General features: G+C 41.7%; 1 pseudogene; it reads right to left on the bottom strand.

Annotated features, from left to right (window-relative positions):
* Positions 1-2000: 2000 nt before the first annotated feature.
* LOC109387659 (nucleosome assembly protein 1-like 1 pseudogene) lies at positions 2001-3165 on the bottom strand (annotated as a pseudogene).
* Positions 3166-6948: the final 3783 nt, after the last annotated feature.

Genomic DNA, 6948 nt, shown 5'->3' with positions numbered 1-6948 from the left:
TTATATTTTTAATAAGTTCCCAGGAGATGCTGATGCTCCTGGGTCTTCTTTGAGAACCCCTGCTCTTAGCAAACTTGTGAGGTAAGTGAAAATGGTCATAAAATTGCATAAATATTTAAGTTTTCTCATAGCACAGTTTCACAGGTAAGTCAAAATTGGATCTGAAGTATAAAGCTGGAAATGGAAGCCAGAAAAATGCAGGCTGATGGAGCAATTATGGGAAGTTCCAAATTAAACAGGATGATAGCTTCACAGAACAGACCCCTGAATGATTCTATTGAGGACAGGGTTTGAGGCACCTTAGCTGTGAGGTAAGGAGTGTCGTAAATGAGATCTAGTGGTGCGTCTCACTTTCCAAACATGGGCTTCACTGGGCACCCACCCTCTGTGGGAGCATGGTGACATGGTTCAGGGACTCAGCGCTGCCTTCTTCAGACTGAACCTCCTATGGCATTAGCTATGGAGTACGCCTGACAAGGACCTGGAAGTTCTGCCTCAAACAACCAAAATATATATATACACACACACTTTCAAAGTGGCTATTTTCTTTGAGTTGCCTCCCATACCACTTCCTATGGAATCAGAGGAAATAGCTTTGTGTCAAGACGTGCAGGGTCATAGATAGAAACTCGTTTTCTTTGCCAGGGTAACAACTGGCTAAAGAGGAGAAGACCATTGTCCCCACCTGTGCTCAGGAAGACTTGTCAGCCTACACAATAATGGGAATCAACCTGGTTCATTATGGAACCCAAGGCCAGGGTCAGAACTTGTGCTAGGCTCTCTTCAGTTGGAGAGGTCATATCACAGGGAACAGAGCTCAACTTCCTCCTTCAAATCGTGTCATGAACAGCCAGGCAGCCAAGCCTCAGGATCTTCATGGGGAGGAAATGAAAACTTGTGCAAAATCAGGCAGTTGCCTGATTCCTCCTGCGGCTGAGGAGCCACAATGAGGTCAGTCAGCTGCAACTGTCCCCTGGGACGGCTCAGTGAACTCCTGGACTAGCAGGCACTGCCGGCTCCCCATCTGAATACTGGAACCAAAGTCAAGTGAGTTTGTCTTTGACAGAGTGGCCTTTGAATTCTTAAAATATGTTCTGACTGGTGTCTAGCCAGTGGGAGATGTGATTACAGTAATTGATGGGCCTATGATAGAAACTGCTTTCTGAAAATGCAGTGTTGGGTATTTTGAAAGTGATTCCATGAACGCTTATTTATACATGACTCCAGTTTTCTGTATGTGAAAGGCTTGTGGCTAATGTGTCAAATGAGGACAACCAAACCACCAAGGTCTTTTCCCTAGAAGATCACAGTAGCAGGATTTAGGGCTAAGAAAATGCAAGCATTTGAGATAATACAGTCATTGTTGTAAAATTATCTCCTTTACATTTTCTTTAAACTTTTTTTGTGGGGGTTGGGGATAGAGGGAGATAAAAGTAAGGTAAAAATTTATACAGAATTCAGAATCTAGGGTTGCATCTATGTGTACCCTACTTTCCTGGATCATCTAATTTTATTTAGCAGATTAAAGCTGAGAGTTTCAGAGTTGAATATCTTTCTAGCCCTCTGAGAAATAGCAAGTTTAAAAATGTATTTAAAAACCCAGTAAATACAAAAAGAACAGCAAGTACGTGCTATACCTTGTTCTTTATTAAAATAACTATCTTTGGCCAAGGCTTTTTGGTGTAGTTGTTTCTTCCATTTCATTATTTAGTGATTGTTCTTGTATCCTTGATTTAATGGGTTTATTGTGTAAGTTTCTATTATTTTAATTCCTCTCAACCACTCAGGAAGGAATAGTAAACAAAACCAAGGCAATATAGATGATGTTTTCAATGTTCAGTTTTTCTTTTTTTTTTTTTTATATTTGACATTTTTATTTTAGGTTGCAAAAACAAAAACAAGTAAACAAACAAACAAACAACAAAAAAAAAACTTGAAATAGGCTTGTCAAATGATGAAAAGTATCCTTTCCAGGAAAGCAGAAGGTAGACCATCCTGCTTCACTGCTGCTTGCATTCTGCTGGGTTTTGGTCCTTCTTTGAGTCATAGTCTGGATCATTTTCCTCATCTTCTCCTTCCTCCTCCTCCTCCTCATCATCATATTCAATAGCTTCTCCAGTAAAATATAACACTGATCTTGGGATTATACGCTCATGTAAAAAGTGACCCATTTCAAAGTCTGCAGCAAGGATAGCTTCAGCAGCAGCATCCAGATCTCCACTCTCAGGAACTTCAGGAGGGGTGAAAAAATTAAAGAAAGAATCACTGGAAACTGTTTTGGTCACAGTACGAACTGTCCCTCGTCCCTTGTGTTTCTGCTTCTTTGTAATGGTTTACAAAATGATGTTCTTCCCTTTTTTCCAATCTATCTAGCACCCTGTACAACCCATAATTTCTGATCCGTTAAAGAAAAGGGATCAGAATCATCTGGTTCTGACCTCATCCTGTATGTCTTTGTCAACACTTCATTTGTGAAATATTCATTGGGTTCAAAGTGAAATTCTAAGACAAAACTCATAGGCTGGCCCACATCTGAGATCTTCACGTTAATGTCTTTCAAGTGCTTCAGAATAGGCTCGTCATGTTCCTGAACTATATCACTGAGCAAGCCAACATTTTTAAAAATAGTCAACCAAAATTCAGGAATTCCCTTGGGGTCTTCTTTTTCTTCATCCTTTTTCTCATCTTCAATCTTGGCCTTTTCTTCCAGCTCCTCCAAAATTTCATCTTCCTCATCTACTTTCCATTGACATTCTTCTTCTGTAGGTTTGTAAATTGCACTGATGATCTCAAATCGCTTATCAAATAAAGGCTGATAGAGAACAGCATACTTTCTTTAGAGACCCTGAACTCCCTCATAAAACTTGGCTTCTATGTGTGCTCATTTAACTTGAAGGTTTTTGAGAGAATTCACTCCTCTTTTAACTACCCTAGGCAAACTTTCAATGTATCCTGTTGGTGTTTCTACCAGACCATCGAGTCTTTCTTGGAGGGCTGCAAGAATCTGAGGGTTTTGCATCATCTGAACAGTCAGCTAATGTGCTTTGATTTTTGTTTCTTCATTAGTTTCTTCTTCTTCTACTTCTTCAACATCATCCAAATCTTGGTCAAGTTCAGACTGTTCTTTGTTGTCAATGTCTGCCATGTTTTAAGAACGCCAAATATCGGTGGCCAGCACGGGAAACTAGGTGGCCGGAGCTGAGTGGACAGTGACTCAGGGAAGCTGCAGGAGGAACAGGAGGCTGCGCTGTGAGCAGATGGCGCTAAAAAAAAGTCAACTGTTCAGTTTTAGTTGAATCTGCCTTCAGTGGGGATGAGGTAGTTTGTTCCAGCCATGTGGATGCTAAGATACGTTTATGCCCGTATTCTAGCTTGTGATGAAAAATGTGGTATAAACCTAGGGAGAAAATCGACCCCCAAATGAGTCTCTTTCAACCTGGTATTTTGGTGCTTATAAATAAGGTTAATTTTATTTCCGTATTTTAACTATTACTGAAAATCATAGCTTAGCCTAGACTACCTTCCACATGCTCACAACATTTACATTAGCTGATAGTTGGGCAAAACCATCTCGTTGCTACTGCCCAGCATCATGAGACAGTATCGACCACACATCGCCAGCCTGGAAAAGATCAAAATTCAAAATTTGAAGCACCATTTCTACTAAATGCATACTGTGTTCTCACCATAGTAAAGTTGAAAATTTGTAAGTCCAGCCATCATATGTTGGGGACCCTTTGTAATGTATTGCAATGTGAAGAATCTGGAGTCACAAACTATATATAAATGAGAAATTTGTGGGTCTGCTGGCAGAGATCATGAAGTTGTGACATGTGGGCCACGTGGCAGGGTTTTAAAGGCAATGTTACCAAGCAGGTAATGTGCTTACTCACAACGCAAGCAATTTATACCCGCTTCCTTACTCTAACCTCTACTTCGCCCTTTTGTGTTGTCTGCTTGGTTCCTACAGGTTCCTTGGGATCCTTCTTAGATTCATGGGCTCCTAGCCCAGCCTTCTTTAGAAGTTATGCTTCTTTCCCTAATTTTATCTTGTTTCTGCCACAGTTGAAACAGAGCTCTATCTAAATGTTCCTGGGCCTTGTGGGAAAATGTTTCTTTTGTTTCCGGGTACAGCAATTGAACCCAGCCTATATAGTCTCATCAGCAAATGCAAGACCCTGAGCTGAACTGCTGTTCTTTAGACCATGGCCCAGTGGTGTCCCAGAATTTGCCTCTGTATGATATGATTCCATTTAACTTCCTTTTCTTGGGTTCTTCACCCCCACAACCCCTGCTATGGCCTTTTATCTCCTGTCCAGCTTCCTCCTAGATAATCTGTGGCTCATTAAAATTAATGTTGGCAAAACGTCGTCACTGACAAATGCCATATGCAACATGATTCTTGTCTATACAAAGGAAGCACATTCTATACATACAACTAAAAAGTTTCATATTTAATTGATATTAAGTATCTACTATAGAAAACACACCTTACTGGTTCTTTCACATATGCTCCTCCTCATGGCACTGCTGTGAGGTAGGGATCATCATTGCCCAATGAAGGAAATAAACTCAGGCTATTTAGAGAACTTATACAAGTTCTGGTGAGTAGATGAGCACTGGCCTGAATTCACAAACCAAAGCACTTTCTTAGCACAAGATCAAGTGTTGGGGTGAGGGGAACATAGGCAATATACTTCTTAATTTAGCTCCAACCTCAGGTAGCCCTGTAGGGCACCTGTGCCTGGCTGGACAGGTCCTGTAGAGTGAGGGATAAGGGTGGGCAGCATTAAGGCTGTAAACTGCCCAGGCTGTAAACTGCAAGGAACATTGACTGTTAGTCACTATTCAGAGGCTAATTTGGTAGAGGAAGAGCATAGGGCATCATCACAAATGTTCATTGTACTTTCAAACCAATTTGTCTCTGAGAGACGCAACTCATTGGAGGCTGGGAATAGAAAGATGCAGATGGGAGGCCAAAGGAAGCTGAAGCTGCTGAGACTTCCTTGAGGCTCTCTTGGGGTTATGAATTTGAGGGTGAGGGAGGAAGAAGCAGTTAGGGAGTTTATCCCTCAGGGACGAGGTAGGCAAATTTGGACCCATTTGTCCCAGTCTCAGGACTCTTACTCTGTACACAGAAAGGTGAAGGAAGGAAGAGGGTAGGTGTGAAGTGGTGATAATACTGAAATTAGTTTCACATGCTATAGGATGTAACCAAACTTTCCTAGTTACCATATATTGCATAGGACTATTTTTGGAAGTTTCCTGTATTTATCAATGGCTAAGACTCCAAGTTTTTTTGAATTTCTCCAGAATATTGTAGAGTTCTAGACACTCATATATTCTTAATAAATGTTTACTAAATAAACTGAATGAAGACATGAATAAATGAGATTTTCTTTTCCTAATTTATTTCTTTACAATTTATTTTATTTTTTAAAAGATTTTTATTAAAATATAGCTAACAGACAATATTATATTAGTGTCAGGTGTAACCATAGTTAATCAATATTTATATACCTAAAGAAGTAATCACCACCGTAAGTCTAGCAACAATCTGACATTGTACAATGCTATTACGATATTATTGACTATATTCCTTATGCTGCACATTGCCTCCCTATGACTTGTTTTATACCTGGAAATTTGGACTTCTTATTCCCCTTCACCTCCCCACCCCCTTTTAAAATTTTTCAATTACAGCTGACATTCAATATTTTTTATATTAATTTCAGGTATACAGCATAGTGGTTAGACATTTGTATAATTTAAGAAATGATCCCCCTGACTAGTCTAGTACTCACCTGACACTATACATAGTTATTACCATATTATTGACTATATTTTCTGTGCTTCAAGTTACATCCCCATGACTATTTTGTAACTACCATTTTGTATTTCTTAATGACTTCACCTTTTTCACCCTGCCCCCACCTTATCTATCACACCAGCAAATTTATGTATGACACCATACATAGATATTTCAATATTAGTGACTATATTCCTTCTGCTATCCCCATGATTACTGCTTAATCCAAGTATGTTGGTTCTGGGGCCTCTTGTGAGGGGCTCCAGTGCAGGCCCAGGTCACCCACTGCCTGTGACTGGCCAAGGACTACCTGGTAGGAGCTACAAAGCCATCTGTCATTGTTTGCTGCCTGTGCTAAACCTAGAGGCATGTGGGAGAGGCCACACTGCAAATTGAGGATGTCTGCCACCAGTACCAGGCCTGGGGTAGCTCCACAAAATGCCAGGACATCCCAAGGCCTGCTGCCACCTGCCGGCTCCCTTAAGGTTGAGACACTGATAAAGCCTCATGTAGTGTGTGAGTTGGGCGAGACAGGGTCTCAGGGAGTCACTAAAGCAGGAAGAGTTATGGTCAGCAGGTTAATGTAGACTCCGGTTTGGTGCCAGTGTTGAGCCTGGAGCTACTCAGCAGAGGTCTCAGAGCACACCAGTCTTCACCTACTTGGGGCCCATGGACTCAGATAATTTTCCAAGAAACAGTGCAATATGAGCAGGGCTGGCTGCTCCCAGAGAAAAAACCTCTGGTGTTGGGTGAGTTTGGTAGGTCGGGGTCTCAGGGAGTCAGCAGGGTGGAGCAGCAGAGCTCACCAGGCCAATCAGATTCAGATTTGGCTTGTGGGGGAGGGCTCAGGACAGTAAAGATGGCATCTGCTTGCTGGTTGCACAGAAGGACCTCACACAGGGAAAATGGTGACTGTCCTCTAGTTCTCACTTCGAAGCCACACCCATTAGTCTGCCTCCTTATGTCTCTGACATACCCCGAGTTACTGTCCCTTTGCCGGAGCCCAAGATGAGTGCCTGCAAGTGAGAGTCTGTGTGCGGGCCCTTTAAGAGGATGTCTGGGTTTCCCTCAGCCTTCAGTCCCACCTGGATGGTGGGAATCTCCACTGTTTCTCACAGCCAGGTGTTGTGGAGGCTCCT

Source organism: Hipposideros armiger, unplaced genomic scaffold (genome assembly GCF_001890085.2).
Source record: "Hipposideros armiger isolate ML-2016 unplaced genomic scaffold, ASM189008v1 scaffold_165, whole genome shotgun sequence".
NCBI classification, from domain to species: domain Eukaryota; kingdom Metazoa; phylum Chordata; class Mammalia; order Chiroptera; family Hipposideridae; genus Hipposideros; species Hipposideros armiger.
This window is presented reverse-complemented; position numbering and strand designations above follow the sequence as displayed.